This window comes from Pantherophis guttatus, chromosome 1, assembly GCF_059756535.1.
Source record: "Pantherophis guttatus breed Tessera chromosome 1, ASM5975653v1, whole genome shotgun sequence".
Taxonomy (NCBI): Eukaryota; Metazoa; Chordata; class Lepidosauria; order Squamata; family Colubridae; genus Pantherophis; species Pantherophis guttatus.
In genome coordinates this window covers 43,371,280-43,392,043 of record NC_142063.1, presented here as the reverse complement: position 1 = coordinate 43,392,043, position 20,764 = coordinate 43,371,280, and the positions used below count along the sequence as shown (strand labels likewise).

The 20,764-nt window shown below is 37.9% G+C and overlaps 1 long non-coding RNA gene across 2 annotated transcripts in view; it reads right to left on the bottom strand.

Annotated features, from left to right (window-relative positions):
* Positions 1-401: 401 nt before the first annotated feature.
* LOC117666144 (uncharacterized) overlaps positions 402-20,764 on the bottom strand; it is a 51,828-nt gene continuing 31,465 nt past the window's right edge. The window contains exon 3 of one of the 2 annotated variants that reach the window (XR_004591651.3): positions 402-658. This is a non-coding gene — a long non-coding RNA (uncharacterized LOC117666144). Of the gene's footprint in view, positions 659-7,005; positions 7,056-20,764 lie in introns of those variants that run through there. The other variant, XR_004591650.3, reaches the window with a different exon arrangement.

Below are 20,764 nucleotides of genomic sequence, written 5' to 3'. Positions count from 1 at the left end.
AGTAAGAATTTTTTTTCTGAAGGATAATACTCTTTCCTATCCCCACTATTTTCACTTGCTATTGATACCAATTCCTCAGTACATATGCACTGTTTCAGGAAGTCTTTATAACCAGATCACATAATGGTAGCTTTGCTGGAGCGTTTTGCTAGGTTTTACTATGATTGTCCAGAGCAAAATACTTTCAGTTTACTTAGGCTATTCATTTTTGCTGAAAAGGAGCTGTATCAACTTTAGGGCTGAGAAGCTCCAAAGAATTTCAGAAGAAAGAAGTAGATTTAAAGTTGCCTTCTGTGAAACTAAATGAGAGCAAGTCTGTCCCTCAAAATCATAAATCAAAGGCAAACCAGAGCTTGAGAAATATTTTTAGGCATCCGTAGCAGAAAAAGAACAGAAAAGACTCATAGGCTCATTCAGTACTTTGTTAGAAATTGTGTATATCTGGATAAATAAAATAACAGTACAGTACAGAGTTTAAACACTTTCATCTTAATCATTATTGTGTCTACAATCTCTGTTCGTTCTGTTATCTTGTCAGTTTTGTGCCTGTCACCTTCCCTCGTCTCTGTTGTTTCTCCTCTGTTGCCAATTTTAAAGTGTGAGTTTTTCCTCTGTAAAACAATTTGGTCCTTGATGCTGAGCTAAATAACACTGGTTTCTATGAAAAATGAAAATAAAGGATTAATAACTGGAGAAAATTATTTATGTGAATCAAGCTAACACCATAAGTGCACTCTTCGGGAAAAAAATAGTTAAAAAGCCAAGTTTAATCTGGGCTTGAAATTCATAGGAATCAGTGCCTAAGATTTCCTTGAGAACTTTTATTTACTTACTTATTCCCCTTTATATTACCATAATCCATACTGACTCCTTGTGGTTTATGTCAATAAAACATAATACATACACCAAAGAATAACATAAAATCAAAGAATAAAATAATGAAGTGCAAAATGCAACAAGCTCAGATGGTGACACTTCTTTTTCTCCTAATGGCTTCCAGAATAATTTCATCTTCAACATTTTCAGAATGGCAACAAGGATGGTGCTAGCCTGCCTTTCAGAGGGAGGTGATTCTAAAGTACAGGGCCACAAATGAAAAATATTAAGGGTCACTTCTCCCTTCACTTTATGAGGTGAGCCAGGCATAGCTAGTTATGCTAGTTAAGACACTACTGCAAGTGCTGTACTTGTTACATGCTGACCTCGGGTGTAATCAAGGTTCTCACCTTTAAAACCCCTCAAGGCTTTAGACCAGTGGTGGAATTCAAATTTTTTTACTACTGGTTCTTTGGGCATGGCTTGGTGGGCATTGTATGGCTTGGTGGGCGGGACAGGAGAAAGATACTGCAAAATCTCAATTCCCACCCCACTCCAGGGGAAGGATACTGCAAAATCTCCATTCCCACCCCACTCCAGGGGAAGAATGCTGCAAAATGTCCATTCCCACCCCACTCTGGGGCCAGCCAGAGGTGGCATTTGCCGGTTCTCTGAACTACTCAAAATTTCCGCTACCAGTTTTCCAGAACCTGTGAGGACCTGCTGAATAGCACCCTTGCTTTGGACCTCCAGAAACACAGCCAGCAGTACCTGACTATTCAATCTAGAAGGAAAGGTTCTCTGGGGGTTCCAGTGCTAAGGGAGTGTCATTATCAGCAGCTTGTGAAGTTGGGGCTTCTCTGTTGCTCCTGCCTTACATTTAAATCTATTGTCACAAACAGGCAGGAGTACAATTCAGAAAACTATAGATCTGCTATCCATACTAGTCAAAGTCCTTGAAAGGATCATTGTATGAGCAACATGGTTTTGTAGAAATTTGTATAAGCATCCTGTTATTAACAAAGGCCAACATGGCTTGTCAAAAGCAAATTGTGGCACACTAAACTTATCTTCTTTCTTGCTTAGTTGATCAGGAGAATACTGCACAGGTAATGTGCCTGGACAACAGCAAAGCCAAATGCCTTATGATATTCTCCTTAATACAATGATAAAATGTTGGCTAGTTTATTCTACTGTTAGATTGATACACAATTGGCTGAATACCTCAGCTACGAAAGAACATCTACTTGTGAGCAATCACATTGAAAGCCTGCTACTTCCTGATTTTAGCAGTTGACCAGAAACTCATTGGAACTGTCTGGCAGACTGATGGCAAACTGCCAAGTATGGACTACCCTATTAGGTCCATCTACACTGTAGGAAGAATGGGCTAATAAAAGTCTCAGCTGGACCAAGAAGTGGTTGGATCATGACTAAGAGCTCAGTTTAATGTCCTTCATACCTAGATCATGCATTACCTGCTATGAAGCAAAAACAATCTTTAATCTGTGTATGCTGGGCCAGATTTTCTTGGGAAAAGCCCATAAATTTTATGGAGGACAGAAATTAATGAGCCCTGGAGATTTTCTAAAAAATCAGAATCAGATGTCTGTTTAGCAGTCAGTCGCAGAACTTACTGCCTGCCTGCCTGCCTGCCTGCCTGCTTTCTTTTCCTCCCTCCCTCCCTTCCTTTTATATATTATATATACTTTATATAATATTTTAAGAACTTTCTACTATGATACATTCATATAAACTCATTAATCAAGATTATTCAAAACAAAGGGAAAATTAAAATTCCTTAAAAATTATTCCTTCCTTAAAAATTATCATCCTGATATCTTACAAATAAAATCTTTCTCATTAATCCTTAATATTTTCTCTGTTTTGTTTTTTCAAATAAGTGTTAGACATATCAAAAATATTCTATATCTTAAACGTTGTCATGTCAAATACTTAATTTTCATCTAATAGCTAAATATTTTTCCCAAGGTCAAAATGTTCCATTAATAAACACAACTTTAGTAGAAACCATTTCTTCAAATGGAGATATCATAGAATTTGTTTATTATTGTGATAATTTGGTCAATGTATAAAAAGATGACAAAAATGATAATGCAGGCTGCAGTTTAGACATGTCCATGGATCTGATGTATTATTTACCATCTGGATTTATGATAATTGACCTTTTAATATTGCAATCAACTTACTATTGGGACTTCACAGTCTGATCCCCTATAGTGAAGATTAGCATTACAGTAGTAATTAATGGAAATTATTTGAACTCGGTCAAATGATTTTGAAACTAATTCATTGTTTTACCTGGGAGAATTGTTGAATGAAATAAAACAGCTTCTGTGGAGTCCTTGATACTCTTTGATTGCTTGCTTATAGATGTTCCCTTACTTGTCTAGGTAACATCACCAGTGTTAATGAATGTGGGGTTTGGTCCCAATTTTTATACAGCAACCGGGCCCTGACAATGTTGGTAGATGTGTGGTTTTCTCCTAAATAGTTCCTTGATTAGGGTATTGTTTTCTGCTTGGTTGTCTGGTATTAATCCTTGCTTATCTGGGCTGCTGGAAAGGTTGGGTTCCGTAGTGTTTTTGGATTTAACTTGATCTAGGATACTCACACTCTCCCAATTGAAACTATGGTTGAGTCTGTCCATGTGTTGGGAGTTTAAGGAGTTTTCATTGTGATTGCTTCTGACTGCTAGTTGATGCTCATGGGTGCATCTTTTGCCTTTCTGTCCTACATAATGGTTGTCAGAATCCTTATGCTTTATGTTGTAAATAACTCCTCCTTTTTTCTTCTTAGGCTACTGTCAGGTCCCAAGAATCAAGAACAACCTGTGCAGTTATTTCTGAGTAGTTTCTTATTTTTATATACTTACAGACACAATCTTGACAGACTAAAGCAAATATCTGCATAACTATAGATATATTCTGCGAACTGCTAGGGAGAAATCATCTTAGCTTTCTTCCTGTCACCTATTAGACTTTCCAAGCTTCTCTGTCTTTTTGCTCTCTGGGAAGCAGCCCCTCCCTCCTGGGACTCCAGATTATATTCCATCATATCACTGGGTCTTTTGGTGTACTTGTTTAGTTGGTTTGTATGGCAACACTGTGTGATTGTCTTTGTCTGTTGGTTGTTTCTGAGATAGTTTTGATGTATGGTAGTGTTATCCTTTTCATAGCATGTGTTGGTTGTTCTATAGTGGACTGAATGGTTAGGCACATTTAGATAAAGATTTGTGGGTATCCATTTTGTTGGAAGATGTTGTAGAGGTGGTCTGTTCTAAATCAGATGCCTCTTCCTAAGGAGAATTGGTACACAATTTGGAGGTCTTTCTGGACTCACAGATCCTGCTTGAAGGGCAGGCGGCAGCTGTGGCCAGGAAGGTCTTTAATAAATGCATCCTTTCCTGGACCAGGAAAGGTTTTCGTGGTTATTCATGCCCTAGTCATTTCTCAGGTAAACATAGAAATCTAGATAGATGATAAATGGATGATAGATAGATGATGGATGGATGGATGGATGGGTGGGTGGGTGGGTGGGTGGACAATCAGTCAGTCAGTCAGTAATGGAAGGGTAGTTGTGAAAACATACTCTGAGCCTTCCCATGAATCTTTAAGGAACATTGAATAATGAAATCCCAAACAAAATGAGTATTTGACCAACTTGTTTGAACATGTATTACCATTTCAAAAACAAGTCAGAATTACGTGTTTTTGTGTATAAAGTCAGTTTGCAATTCTTTCATACATTCTTTCTTTAGTATTTCTCTGGTGTAAAATGAAAAGGTAGATGCTTTTGCAGAAAAACAAAGGATTTCCCTCTCCTTTAAAGTATGCAAAAGCCCCTTGAGCATTTCTTTTATGAATTGGGCCCCCTTTTTTGCATAGCTCCAACTATTCTTGCTTTATTACAATAGCATATTATGGCTCAGACATTTTTTTGTCGCTCATTCATAGCCCCCTAGAGAAAGATGCTTCAGTAAGCAAGAAGAACTCACTAAACTTACTATAGAATCAGTGGAATACTTTTTTAAAAAAGTGCATAAACTTCTGTTCTTAAACATTGTCATTCTTCACCTTAACAAGCACAGAAAAAAAGAGGTTCCACTGCTTTCTCTGCCTTGTTAGGTCTATCATCTTTTTAATTAATAGTATTTTTACGCAGCCGTCTGAACTGTGTCATTTCCATTATCAGGAAACCACTGCCATTAATGAATAATTTTCATTTCTGATCTTTGATATCATGCTAGTTGATCTTCTGTTTCCATGCTGACGAATGATAGCATCGTTTTCTGCCCACGATCAAATTTAATTTGGACTCTGATTATATTATGCTGTTGCGACTGAAGTGTCAATTTTTGTCAGGCAATTAGGAGCTATAACCTGTGAAGTTAAGTTTGATAGGCATTGTAATTGGATTGTTACAGTAATAGCTTAGAACATTCCCTATTTTTTCTTGCTTCTTTGATTCTTGGTGCATATTTCAGTTGTGTGAACAAAAGCATTTTGTTGTTATGAAACTGTAGGACTCTCAAAACAACAAGACAGAGAATGGGTTTTTCTGCTCTCTCATAAAAATAAATACATCCAGTATTTATTGTTTTGTAGCAAGCTTCTGGAAAAAGCTATGGACAAGCTAGATGGCCTTCTCAAGGGGTCAATCTATATTTCCTTTTGGGACAAAGAAAATCCAACCACTCAATAATTTTTATATTAATATATCATTATTAGATACAAACCCTGTAACCTTTAGGATGGTGTAGTACTTTGGAGAGGGCATGGGCACATACAATCTGCAGAACTTTAAACCCAATACACCTGTTTTGGGATCATTCCAGTAGTGGGTTCCACTTACCTTTGCTACCGGTTTCGAACTGTGAGCATGCATGCACACTTACTTCGCTTGCACGTGGCGCTTCTGCACATATGCAAAAACTTCTGCGCATGCGCAGAGCATCCGTGATGATGTCCAGGAGGGTGGGCAGAGCCTCCCGCCACTGCCACCACCACCGCCACTACTGGTTCATTCAAACTGGTAGAAACCCACCACTGGATCATTCCAAAGATCAGGTTCTGCACTTCCAGTATTTTGAGTTCAGTCCTAAAGTGAAAGTAGTAGGTTGAAGCTTCTCTGGGTATGATGGAATAAAAATCCTTTAGGAAATCTAGAAACGGAGTATTTATTAAACACAAGCTTAGACATCTATTGGCAATTTTGCTCACTTTTGCCAAAGGCCAGGTATGCATAGATGACCCATAATGAGGGGTCATAATCATCTGGAAAAGGAATAAGTACTAATATCCTCTTGGTGTATCTGTATGATATTTTCTCCCACCAAAGAATAGAATATGCAGATTTAGGGATTTAGGGCAGAAGGTACTGTATGGTACATGCCTAGCAGAGGTAGGTTCCTCCTGGTTCCGCCGAGCAGTAGCGGTGACGATATGATGTCACCAAACCAGTTCTCTTTGTTCGGGAGCTGGGCCCTCCCATCCCACCTGTGTTATTCTTACCTTTTATTTGGCCCTGCCCCCAATCTATTCGCTGCCTCCCGAGTCCCAGCTGATGGCTAGAAGGAAAAAAAACTGTTTAAACTCTTGCCGCGGGGCTTCAAAGGGCCGCCCTACAGCTGATCAGTGTTAAAAGGCAGTGTGGTGGTAGACCGGTGCCTCGAAAAACAAATGGGTAGACTGGGATGCTCGAAAAACAAATGGGTAGACCGGGACGCTCCAAGAACAAATGGGTAGACCAGGATGCTCCAAGAACAAATAGGTAGACCGGTACAAGTCTGCAAGCAGTTAAAAGCCTGGTAGACCAGTACCTCTGCTAAATCCTAAAGAATTGTCATATGACCATCAAGCCATGCCCACAAAATAAGCCACGCCCACAGATCCGGTAGTAAAAAATTTTAGAACCCATCCCTGATGCCTAGCCCTAATCTACCCAACCCAACCTTGCCCTCGTCATGTTTTCTTGCTATAGAAGAACTGGTGTATTAACTAACCCTAGGCATGACTGAATTATCTGTAGACTGTCTGAATCATCCCATATCCAATTCTTTAGCCCTCTTGACAGTCCTTTCCATAGGGGATACCAGAAAGACAAGATAGAAGTTGCAGCACAGTCAAGACCCTGTTCTTCAAAGATACAAGTGTCATTGATACATACCATAGGGGTGGGTCATCTTCCCTTTTCTGATCCCCTATAGGTGTGATTGCCTACAAAGCATACAGCTGAAATTGGTCAAAACAATGACTGAGTCTCAATGGTATATTTGCCTCTATCTTTTGCTGTTGCTTTTATTATTTTTAGAAAAAAACAAAGGTGGACATTGATGAGATAAAGCCTGAAAGAATATCTATCTTTACTTTTTTAATTCCTGCAAAGGAGGGTCAGATATATTCAGCTCTGCTCAGCTAATGATACTATCAAGCACCTGGACTCAAAAAAGCTCCCAGAATCAGATAATTATTTTTAAATATTGTTGTTAAAAAGGTATGGCTTGTCGCTACAGCAGAGATTTATTCCAAAATTAACCCCTTTAACATATAGTACATGGAACTAGAGCTTCCCTATTCTTTGATCATAATTTTGATGAAGCATTGTATTGTGTTTGTGAGTGTTTCTTTGAGTCAGCATTGACTCCTGGCAAACAGCCTGAACTGGCCTTGTAGTTTTCTTGGCAAGTTTTCCAGAAGTGGCTTGCCATTGCTTGCTTCCTAGGGCTGAGAGAGAGTGACTTCCCCAAGGTTACCCAATTGGTTTTATACCTAAGACATGACTAGAATACCGGGTCTCCCAGTTTTTAACATGGTGCGTTAATCACTACACCAAACTGACCCTCTGTAGCAGAGGTGGGTTTCAGCAGGTTCTGACCAGTTCTGGAGAATCGGTAGCGGGAATTTTGAGTAGTTCGGAGAACCAGTAAACACCACCTCTGACTGGCCCCACCCCCATCTATTCTCTGCCTCCAAAGTCCCAGGTGATCGGGAGGAAATGGGGTTTTTGCAGTAACTTTCCCCTGGAGTGGAGAGGGAATGGAGATTTTACAGTATCCTTCCCCTGCCACGCCCACCAAGCCAAGCCATGTCACACCCACCAAGCCATACCCACAGAACCAGTAGTAAAATTTTTTGAAACCCTCCACTGCTCTTTAGCATGCATAAAATAGCTTTCATACTGTTTCCTTCCTGTTGAGAGAAATGTACACATTTTCAAATACCTTATCAGAAAATCAGCAATAGCCCCCATCAGCTGTTCAGGAGCAGCTGGGACAGAGTCTATCTCAATACATGTATAGTGAAATAGCTAATTGATACACCCAATTGTCTGAAAGGGCTCTGCAGCTGCAGCCTTAATTGCTGTGTATGCATTCCTTTGAATGCACATGTTCAAAATTCAGAGCTACAAATATTCTACTTCCCAGCCCACCTTTCTTACCTTTTTACTTTTGAGAGGAAGAGAATTAATCATATGATGAAATGGAGCCAAAATTAATAAGAAAGAACGATTCACCATATTGTGCTCTCCTGCACTTCCTTGAACAGAGAATCTATGGCTCTAAGGGTCAGCATGAAATTGGCTTTACAGCTTTTTTTTATTTCTGAAAAGCAATTTTGGGGATAGTTATAGGGATATTTATTAATTCCCCACATAATTTTGTACAGATACAGGTAATTAATTCATGTAATTCATGTATCATCAGCTAATTAGCTGTAATGTACGGTAGTCATAAACAGTACAAACCATTTAGAAAAAGCAACTCCCATTTGTTATGAGCACTCTAATCAAGAGGGAGCAGTATGTGCACCCATAAAAAAAAAGTTTCCAGTCTGGGAGCAGCACCTCAACCGAGTATCAGAATTTACATGTAAATTGGAATCATCATCTTAGGAGATGGCAGAGCTCACAGGCTCATCATTTTCTCTCTGCTGGGTTAGCAATGTTTTAACCAACTGGGGGCAGAGTTACAATATATATGTATGTAATGTGCGTGGGGGTGGGGGTGGAGTTATGTGTGTGTATGTATACGCACACATACATAACCATGCAGACATGCACTCACAACTCGTGTAAATGCACACACATTGTTCTAAATCTAATGTATCAATATTATAATGAGTGCATTTTTCAGGGAAAAATGATGTTTTCTTGCCTACTCTACCACTTGAAATGTTTGCGCTTAGGTAGATTTGCTTTAAGGTATTTAAATATTTCAACAAATGTCTTACCTCTAATAGCTCTTGAAACTATAAAGTCCCTTCTTGCTTTTAGGAAAGACAGCAATCTGCTGCTTCACATCCATTTCTGGTAAGAACAGGGGCCAGGATTGGCTGATAGCAAAATGTCTGTCCTACAACTATTGCTCTTTAATCTCTCCCTCAATTCCTTTTATATGTTTCACCCTCATCTGTCATTTATGTGCAGTTTTCCAGTCATGCTTATTTCCTAATTTCCTTCAGTGGTTTATAAATAGGTTATTTTTCAAGGGAATAAACACTTCATAGACCTATTACTAATTTCCATGTGGCCCTGTTCTTTCCTTTTGTAACCCTTGGCAGGAAAGTTGTTGCCATATGCCTTAATTTCCTCAAGAACTTTCTTAGTCCCTCAGTCCCCAAGGTGACTTTACTACCATGTCATCAAGTGGTTTCCAGTAATCTCTTCTTCATGTGGCATTGATTTTAGTGCAGAAAGCTCTTTTAGGTGAATATGGCTCTACCTTAATCATACTTACCACAAAATTGTCTATGTAGTGGCTGTTTTAACACAGTCTTTCTGGTCTCCTGTCTCATTTTTCTTAAAAATGAAACTGATGAAGTTTGAATTAGGAATTGATATACACCAGAGACATGCTTATTCATCAATCAGTTCTACTTATGACCATGTAAAGTTACTTTTCAAGAAAGTGGTATGTATTTCCTAGCCATGTAATGTAATGTAAAGCAATTCAAAATACAGCTGCAGTGTAAATATTAAACTTCTTCCTCTTCCATTCTTATAAATCTATTCCTTTTCAAGGAAAAGAAAATCCCTCAAAGAGTACAACAATTTAACTATGAGAATAATTATTGAATTTACATTTAGGCCTAACAAAAATAAACAAAGAACTAGCAGCAAAATTATAACCTATTTGCAAATGCAGTTTAAAAATTTAAAGCTGATAATATTGTACATCTGATCTTATAACTATGGCAAGGAAATTGAGAAAATGCAAGTTGTTGGAGTTCATTCAAAATATATTTAAACTCATAAACACCAAAGATGATGTCCAATTATTAACAAATGCAATTATTTCCCCAAACGTATGTCCAAAATTCTCCATATCTGCATTAGAGATATAGAAGTAATCTGTCATAAATTTGAAGTCTTTTCAAGTGGAATGGTGTGATCCAGCACAATGGAACTTGTCATGAGACAGACAAGCACATAATTCATGGAGTCTGTTAGCATCCTTCTCAAAACATTCCTTGTCTCAAAAATGTCATTAAAATGCATATTTTTGCAGCTTCAAAGTGAATGCCTTTCAAATCGGTGTCCAAAGATGAATATTGAGAAAAATACTTTAAAAAAGACCAATGTTATGCATGGTTGGGTATATTAGGAAAGTCTCCATAGCAGAGGACAATTAGTAGAGGACAATATATAAATTAAACATATAAGTATATTTTAATAATTCAGAGAAAATTAAATGAAATTGACTCAGCCTGCAATGTATTTGATACTGGCAGTTAGATAAGACAGGAATACATTCGTCAAGATTTGGAAATTTTCTGAATTACCTAACACTTTTTCAGAAGTATAGTAAGTGCTTTGGATTTTCCATTGTTGTGTTTTACGCTTTTGGATGTTGCCCAGAATGCTATGCATCAGTTTCCTCTATTTTTTTATGGTCCCCTTCTACATATCTATATCAAGGATAATGCACAGGATTATTTATGTGCATCAAAAAATACTCCGTTTAAAGAGCCTGGAAAGAATATTCTGCAGTCAGTAATAGAGCAGGTAAAAATAATTGCTTTCTTCTTCAATAACTCAATCCCAATCTTGTTTCTTTAAAAAGAAGCTCCAACATGGATCTCCCGGCCAACATCATTCTGTCTGGGACTGTTTCAAGATGGAGACTAAACCCCCTTTATATTTGACAGCTACATCATGTGAGGTAATGGAGTATAGTAGGATCCTTGTTAGCCATGACAAACTGTACCTCAGAGCTCTTGACACACCTGTAATAACTGGCATTTTGATAATACAAAATAAGAGGTCAAGCTTGTAAAATACGATGGCTGTGGTGGGCTGAGTGTCCTCTCATGCGAACTCCCTTTGCCATCTCCACAAAAAAATGGCTGTAATTCTGGGCTTTTTCTGACAGCTCCTTCCTGCAGTTTTCAGTTAAAGTAATTGAATGGAAAACCTTGATAATACTTCTTATTCTTTCTAATTTGTCATTTCTGGGCACACTTGGGATGAAGATGACCTTTTGAAACTTGACCTAACTTTTGGTAATGGGCAGCATCTTCATTCTTGCTTTTTATTCATAGGAACACTGCACACTTCTCCATCAGCCGGAATAAGAGCAATTAATATTGTTCTATTAACCTCTTTTCCAAGTTTTTATGACCTTTCTCCTAAAAGACAATTACCGAATTTTATTCTTAACAAACCTCATTTATCAGAACCTTTTGTGCTGTGTGGGTTACTGCAGCATTTAAAAAAAAAAAATCTCCTAGACTACATTCATTTTGTTTTCAAAGGGTTGTACTCAATGTGTGCATATGTATATTTATAAATATGTATATTTATTTGTCTGTGTGCACATACAGACATACATTCACATGTATTCACCCACATATATATGTTCACAGAAAGAGGAAATTGGCATGAATTATATACATTTACTTTAAGTCTTATGTTAGCTTCATATTCATTATTTAAGGCAAGATCACAGAGAATAAGGTTTATAGCTTTATATTTTCTTTTGAACCAAGTTGCTTCTCCCTTCTCTTCTCATTGGTTGTGATTAAAAAAATAATTAGCGATGCCACCAGACTTTAATGTTGTGCTGATTTCAATTGCCCAAAACTTTTCACTTTGTGAAAAGACTTATCTGGAAAAAGAGTGGGTTTTCAACTCTGAGACTTTAGCTATGTTTCCTGCGTAGCTGGAATGTCTGGGAGTAAGGACAGCTAAAGAAAACTTGTTATCCCTTGGACTAGAAGAGGAAACTTAACAATTAATCCTTAACAATTCCGTGCAATTAAATTCTTTTAAAGGGCTCCCCTCACAAGAATATCATTATTCTACAGCTGAACCTGCTTTTCACAAATGAAGACAAAAATACATGTCCTAGGATAATGTCACAGGATCTAATCTGAGTTGGTCAGTAGGATCACAGGTTTAGTTTTCCAAACTTTCAGACTCATGCTGGAACCTAGCCTCACGGAACTTCTCAGATTGGACCCTGAACCTGGTTTTGTTCTGTGCGTGTTTAAAAGATCCAGCCTTTAATAGCAAGAAGATCAGCACAAAAATACTGTTGAGGGGCAGAGACTGGAGACTGGGTACAGAGCATACACCAGCCATTTGGAATGGAATATTTGTGTATGATGATGGGCACCAGGCAGTTTGGTCTTTCTTGCTTTGCTCATGTAGGGAGAAAACACTGCTTTGCATAGGGTTCAATAAAATTCCACTGGAGTTTTCATTACCAGCAGGTTAGGAGTGGGTTGAGGATGTATGCTTAATTGTGTTCTGACCAAGCTCCCCAAACAAGACAAACCCTCTGATATAAACTCAAAAGACTCCTTTATTAGGAGTGCCAGCAGCCCTGGCAAAAAGTTTCTCTCGCAGGCTAACAAGTCCCTTCGGATGGAAGATGTATAGTTGTCTGCCACATCTATTCATCTCTGCCCCAGCCTTTAATCCCCAGAGCTAGGGTGGGGCTTAGCTAGCAGCAATGGCTCTTCCTTCCCCAGGATTGCCCATGGCTTTCCACTGCCCTCCTCTTCTCTGCCTCTGATTCAGCTGCACATCAGGCACAGGACCCAGCTGTTCCTCCTCTTCTTCATCAACGACCTCCAGACCTGGGGGCTGTTGACTCTCCATCTGAGGGCTGACGGACGGCCCAGGCTCTGCCTCTGTGTCTCTCTCTGCCAGCTCCATTCCCTCTTCCCCCTTGGAGCTCTCGGGTTGCCCTGATGCCAACCCTGACTCCCATGCCTCCTCCTCCTCTGATTTGGCTGCTGGAGGGGCCGGTGGCCAACAGGACACAATAAGTTGCTAACATACTATATTCTGAATATTTTCTCCATTGTGTGCCCATTCAAAGTACTACAACGTCCTGGCTGCCATGTTTCATAAAGCAGAAAAAAAGGAAACATTTCCCTGGGATTTATTTGTGGTGCAGAAAGTGGAAGAAGCTGTAGAGAGAAGCTCTCTCTCTCTCTCTCTCTCTCTCTCTCTCTCTCTCTCTCTCTCTCTCTCTCTCTCTCTCTCTCTCCCTCCCTCCCTCCCTCCCTCCCTCCCTCCCTCCCTCTCTCTCTCCCTCCCTCCCTCCCTCCCTCCCTCCCTCCCTCCCTCTCTTAGAGGGAGAGAGAGAGAGGGAAAAACTTGCAGAGATGTTTGAGATAAAGCAAAGTCTTTCCAAAATTGTGGAATGGAAAAACATTAATTTCCAAACACTGTGGGAGAGTTTATGACTTACTTTAGTATGTGTTGGCCATGGGTTTTAAACTTAATAGAAAGTAAAGTGGAACCTTACTTGTTGTTGCATTTCCCAGAAAATATTGAAGCCACATGACAAAATATCTTACTTTTTTTCTTCTGAATCTCTGCAAAGAATTCAGCTGATTCATTTCTCACCACCGCATTCCCTGAAATGGCTATTGGATTATGTTATCACAAGTTATTTAGAGAAAGCAGAAGGACAGAATCGGACTGTGTGCGTTTTTTTTTTAAATAAAAATAAGAGGTAAAATATCCTGAGACATAAGTTTAACACCTCTATCTGCAAGGTGGAGAAAACTTTTGCTACTTAAATATGTTTGGGTACTTGGTAATTTATGGGAAACCAAAAAAGGTTTTTCTCAAACTTTAAATGTGGTTAAGAATAGTTAATGGGAGGGGAGCCATTTGGCTCAGCCCTCAGATAATTTTTAACCAAATCCAGCAATATCTTCTTAATGTCTCCTGTCAAATTGAATATGATATGGTGGCTGATAGCCTACTGATAAACCACTGCAAATTAGTCCAGATTTGATTCTAATTAAAGATGCAAGATGCAAAAAAGTCATGATTCAATTTGAATCAACAATTTGAAATTTAAGAGCAAGATGATATAGCATTTGATTTTAAAAAATGTCCATAGATTTTGCCCCTAGACGATAATGGGGAAGCATCAAACATTTTGGCTGAAGAATCTTAGACTGGTCACGTTTCAGCAGTTTTGGTTTAGAGCAATGCACTTTTGAAATAGTTCTGTCAAACCTGTCTTAAGACAGAAATAATAGAGAGGTCTTTGAAGAAGCTTCCAAATTGTTCAGCAAACAGATTAGAGAGAAGTTGTGCAAACAATGCTGAAAGAGGGTAACTCTGAGAAATCACTGTTCAGCTAAACTTGCTCTTATGAGGACTTTCCTTCCTGTCACCACTGCTTTTATGGGATGCCAGGAGAGTTATCATAAGTGGTTGGCCAACGGGGGGTCTCCTAGGAAGGACCCCTCTGATCACTTTATCAGGGTTATAGCTTGCTGAAAATATTCTATGGTAATTATGTATTTATTACATTTATTTATTAATGTTATATGCCACCCATTTCACCTACTTAGCAGAGGCAGCAGGGACAGAATGGCATGGCACATGTGATATTTCTAGAATGCACAGGGTTTGTATAAGACTTGGCATTCTTGAAAACAGTAAATATTTAGCTGGTGCATATAGAATTAGTCTGGCCCTCTTCATCAGGAGCCTTAAATCTGTCCTGGTCATGCTGAATTTAAAAAGAAGTTTTAACCTGAGAGTGTAGATCATCCTTGAGCTTATATACAGAGAGCTGAATGCACTTCCAGTATGTTGGTAGGTTTAGCACTGAATTGTAATATTGCAATACTAACCCAGAGGCCAAGTTAATGCTTGTGGCTGGCCTTATTAAAGGAGTTGAGAACAAAGAAACTGTTGTGACCTAGGCTTCCTGAATCATTAAAACACACAAGTAATCCCCAAAACCCCTTTTATTGTAACAGCTATGAATTACGTTCATTCACAGCTGAGTCCCAATTAGTTGCAAAAAGTCCTTTGGGAGAAGTCCTTTGGGATAATCACCAACCTTTATCTCCCTTGACACGCTGCCAAAGACCTACTTGGCAAAGCCACATGGAGTCCAAAATCAAACAGAGATGCCGACTGGGAACAGAATTAACAACGTTGCTTTCCTGCAAAGGACCCACATGCCTTTGCTCCTCTTTTAAGCCTTATGGGAGGGGCCAATCATCTCCAGGCCTTACTCCTGAGTCATCCCTCTTGTTTTAACTGTTATTGTCTTCTGGCAGCTCTGCGCATGCACGCACTAGAAACAAGCTCCTCCTGTTCCTTTGTCTCTCTGATGTCCGACTCTAGAGGCTCCAGAGTCCATACATAGCTCCCAGATGGCCCTGGCCCCATCTCTGCCTCTGACACAGAGCCCTCATCCAAGCCTTCCCCAGACTCCAGGACTGGCCCATGTTCCTCCCCAGCCTCCTCACTGTCCGACTCCGCTGCCAGTTCCGCAGGCTTCTGGTGGACCACAACAGAAACTGAATGAAACTCAAAGTAATGTTAGCTCTGCCACACCAATAAAGGTGTTATAGACAAGGAAGTTAGAGGCCCTAGGCTGATTAGCTAATGTCAAAGAATCCATCATACCTTTAAGCCCTCCCTTCAGTATTCTCTATATGTGGAAGTGATGGCATTGCAGCTTGTTTGTAACACTCTTAGGAGTGGCAGCAGCAAAACAACAACACTGAATTTGTAATGTGTTTCAAGAAACTTCAAGTACTTGAAAGCTATCTGACTTTATTTACTGCTTTAAAGCAAATTTAATTCATAAATCAAATTTACTACTTCAAAACTGTATTGAACCAAAGGATGCCTTTGCTCAGGCCTAATGCCTATTCTTTTAAACTTCATGCAATTGGCTGAATTTTATGTAGTTCCCCAGAAATGCTGTGTCAAGTGACCAAATCTTTAATCAATTCCCTTGAGTTTTTCTGTTCGTGGTTTTGTTTTTTCTGGCACATGTAGACTAAATACATGGGGATAGCTGATTCTTCATAATATTTTATTATGAGGCACACTATTTCTGCTCTGGGAGATGATGAGGTTATAGCTTGTCTTTTCTGTTTATGAGAGCCAAGACACCAGCTGTTCAGTCTGAGAACCTGAGATCAGTCTGCTATACAAATGCCACATAAAAAAGAAAACTGCAGGAATGTTTCTCCAACTAATCATAAAGAATGAAGAAGACCAAATAGGAGGAAACATTCTGGCAGGTGTGTGAACATCTTAATGTCATAGGCAAACCAACAAAATCACTGTTCTGTTTATAGAACTGGTAAGTTGTATGCCAACAGTCTGATTGCTGGCTGCCCTGACTTTCTCAGATCCAGCCTCCTTTCTCTTATCTTGTGATGATGATTTATTTAGTGGGAATCAAATGGGTGGCAGATGTGAGGTCCCTTGAGCTGCAGATTGAGGTAAATAGTGTGTCATAACCCATTCATCAATTGATAATGCAAGCCAAATAGAAAAATCTACAAGAGGAAAGGAATTGGTAAGCATTTTGCCCAGGAAATTGCATGGATTATAAGCAAATCAGTGGGATTTTTCTTCTGCAAAAGAAAACCCCAATTTAGGGATCTGCGAGAACAGTCAATATGAATGAACAGTTATACTGTAGAGAACAGAAGAAGTAGCTAAGGCAATGTTGAGGAGGACTACACAAATGCTGTGGAGTAGGGTCACATTTTTCAATGTAGCACATGAATATCAAAGGAGAATTGGCCACAGCTTGTAACACAGCGGGAAGAAGAATCAGAAAAATCAGATACCTTTCTCAAATAACTGCCTTAAGTAGTCTTTACAGATCCTTTCTGCACTCCTTTTCATATTACTATACATTGCATGGGTTGTTAAAATTGTTGAAGATAAAAAAGTGAAGCTGGATGATCATCTATAATTAAATCATGCATTTTTCAGCAATTTATGTAGAAGAGATTCTGTGTTGTTTAAAAAGTCTTCATCTTGTGTCCTCCTACATGAGCCTAACCTACCAACCAATCATGGTAAATGTGAATAAGATATATTATAATCAAAAGATTTATAACTACACCTATTAGGAAGCTTTCTTAAACCAAATCATACAAGTTGTCTACCGTGTTAATTGCATTGATGAGTGTGACTTTTCAAGATTTCTCACAAAATCTTTTCTTAGCTCTAGCCAGGAATCCCAGTGACTGAACCTGAAATCTTCTGCAAGCAAAACACGTGATTTATAATTAACTGTACCTGACTTAAATAAATTGCTTCTTATTTTCTTTTGGAAACTTCTGTTAAAATTCTTTCTGTCCATATGTGTATGTATCACAATCAGTCTGATGTAGTGCATAGAGTTCAGTATCCCATGCATGTTGAATTCAATAGGCATATAAAATTGCCCATCGATGGTGAATGAATTTGGGTTGAATATGAAAGTGAATGTTGAATACACAAGATGTTGAAGTGGTTCGGTCCTATAAGAAAGGTAAATGAGGGTTGAATCATAAAACACACATATGAAGGAAAAGTGATTGGGTCTAGAGGAAGGGAAAGTTTGAGAACGTGCCTGAAGTTGATAAGACTCTCAGAAGGAGTAGGGGGGAGTTTAAAGAACAAAGGACAAATTATAAAGTAGCTTCTGTACAGCAAGCAAAATAGTTTGTAAGGATCGAAAGAATTGAGGGATATAATAAAATTTTCCTTTTGTAAACTGAATTTCATTAAGAGTTCCTTTTGTTTTTATTTCTAACATTTAATTAATTTTGTGTAGTATCTCTTACTTTTTTCTATGCTTTGCATAAGGTTGTTTACTTCTAAATGGTACCACATGATATGTATTTGGGTTTATCACTTTTAAGGTATATACTAGGTGACATATCTTGCTAGTGGATATGAGGAATATGTTCTTTAATTTAATGGTTGCCTCAGCCATGAATATAATAAAACTTTATACTAAAACTTTCTATTTTGGCTAGAGTCTCTGAACAGTCTACAACATGGAGAGAATAGTAGCACTTTTCATATTTGGTTTAAATATTTATAAAATAGTATATATTTTTTAGTAAATCCTAATTATTATTTATATAAAACTTTATATTTCACTTATTGAGTTGTGACTCAATATATTAAACAGATAAAATTAGCAATATATAGCACAGCTGTTATCAGAATAAGAAAAGTATGCAAAAGCAGCAATTAATTTTAAATGGTTATTATATCATTTATTTCATCATTTATTTATCTGTAGAGGAGGTCATAGTTCTCCTTTTTTCTATACAACAACAATCTTGTGAATCACACTGAGTAAGAGAGAGTGATTAGCCTCAAATCACCCAATAAATTTCCATTGCTGAAAGAGGAACTGAATCAGGATATTCACAGACTTGGTTTGACATTGATTTCTTGCAAATAAATTAATACCTCTGACAAAGATGTTACCTAGCCTGGTAATGAAACATCCAGAAACCAACCCACAAGCTCAGAGAATGAACCTTCACCCTCAAACTAATACCACTAATGGATAAAGCTTTGATTTTGGAGGTTTCAGTCATAGACAATTTAGATTAATCTTTACATCAAATCAACTTTCCCAATCAAATTGGAAAATGAGATAAAATACTCAGATCAAATCAGAATAAGTCAATTTAAATATTTTTGCACATGGTTAGAACTCAATGTTTTAAAACTAGTTTGTTTTTAACGATTTTAACAGAAATAGAGAATGACGAAGACTGAAGAATTTAGAACTTGATAAATAAATCACCCATGGAAGTACAGTCAAAGTGTGTACAGTATATTCTAGGATTTATCTATACTTAGCTAAAGCTAAAGTACTAAATAAATTGTAAAATAATAAGGAAAAAGCATATTATTACAAAAGACAGTGATGGTAAATTGGAATAGTTAAGAGAAAGAACCAGAGTGACTGAAAACTATAGGGACCAGTTATTGATTGGTTTACAGACTTTATACATATTCTATGATGAGCAAAATAAATGAAAAACTAGAAGTTAGTAATCTGCAGACTAAAATACTGGTAGCTGCAGCTGATGAAGCTCTCTGTGAGGGAGTAGACACTTTAAGAAGTTTGATATATAAACAAACAAATTAATAAATCAAATGCATACTGATAGAACAGCAGACCATTTAGAACCAACAGATAAGAAAAACAGAAAATAAGTGAATTAAAATTCAAAGAATTAGGGGGGAAGCAAAAGTGGAAAACCTTATTACCTTTTTAGTTGGTTTAATTGCATCAACAGTAGAATTGGACCATATAATTATTGATTCAGCTTACCTGTGTGAATGTCTAAGGAAAGGATATTTTAGTAATATTTCAAACAGTTCAAGAAGAATGCTTTGGAGAGCTATATGGAACACTGTGCTATTCAAAACTAATTTGTGCATATTTTGGCAATTTTTTAAACTTGAAAAAGGGCAAGAATGACATTTTAATAGCTAACCGAACAGGATAAAGTGTTTCAGGTCAGGTGGTTAGGCTTACTAATTCTGAAAGCTAAAAGTTGCTTTCTTAGATTCTCTTATCTTGCTCCCTTTTTCCCATTCTTGATTGCCAACACCTGATTTTTTCTCAGCAACATGAAATAGTGTTCACTGGCCATTTGAATTCTGCAGTACATACATTACATTGGGTCTTTATTTTTCTGTAACGCCAGAGTAAATGTAAACATGGTTATGGGGTTCAGTATTCAACACCAGTCTTAAAGCAATGTAGCTACAACTGTTTAGGAGGCAAGTTTAGAGTTAGAGGTAACTAGTAAAGGGACTGGAGGTAAATTGGCCTGGCATCATGCTTGGGTTGGTAGGTTTAAGATGAGTCCTACTGGAGCCAGACTATACTGATACTCCCTCCCCCCCCCCGTGCTCTCTTTCTCTTTCTCTCCTTTTCTCTGACTCTGTCTTTGTCTCTATATGAAAACAAAGGAAAATAAATACAATAGCGTAACACAGTGAACAGTTGAATATTATTAAATACCTGGAAAAACACCATTATCTATGGTCTGATCTAAGCTTAGTACAAAAAATTGTCTGCTGCAACGTCCTACTTGTCAATGACTACTTCAGCTTCAACCGCAATAATAGATGGGCAAACAATAGATACAAACTTAAGGTAAACTGCTCCAAACTCAATTGCAGAAAATATGACTTCAGCAACAGAGTGGTCAACGTCTGGAATGCACTACCTGACTCTGTTGTTATGCCTTCAAATCCCCATAACTTTAACCTTAAACTGTCTATCGTGGACCTCACCCCATTCCTAAGAGGTCTGTAAGGGGGTGGGCATAAGCGCACCAGCGTGATTACCATCCCTATCCTATTGTCCCCATTTATTCGTACTAATTTCTTATGTCTATACTTATACCTGTTTATACTTATATGTTTATTTATTTTTATTTATTTTTTTATTTTATTTCAAATTTATATACCACGCCTTCTCCCGAGGGACTCAGGGCTCAGCCAGATAAAAACATACAATACAAACATTAAAAACAATTAAAAGAATATATATTAATTTGGCCCCAATTTAAAATGACAAATCAATTATATTTTATGTTTATACTTATACTTTTTTTCTCATACATGCTTGACAAATAAAATAAATAAAAAAATCAAAATC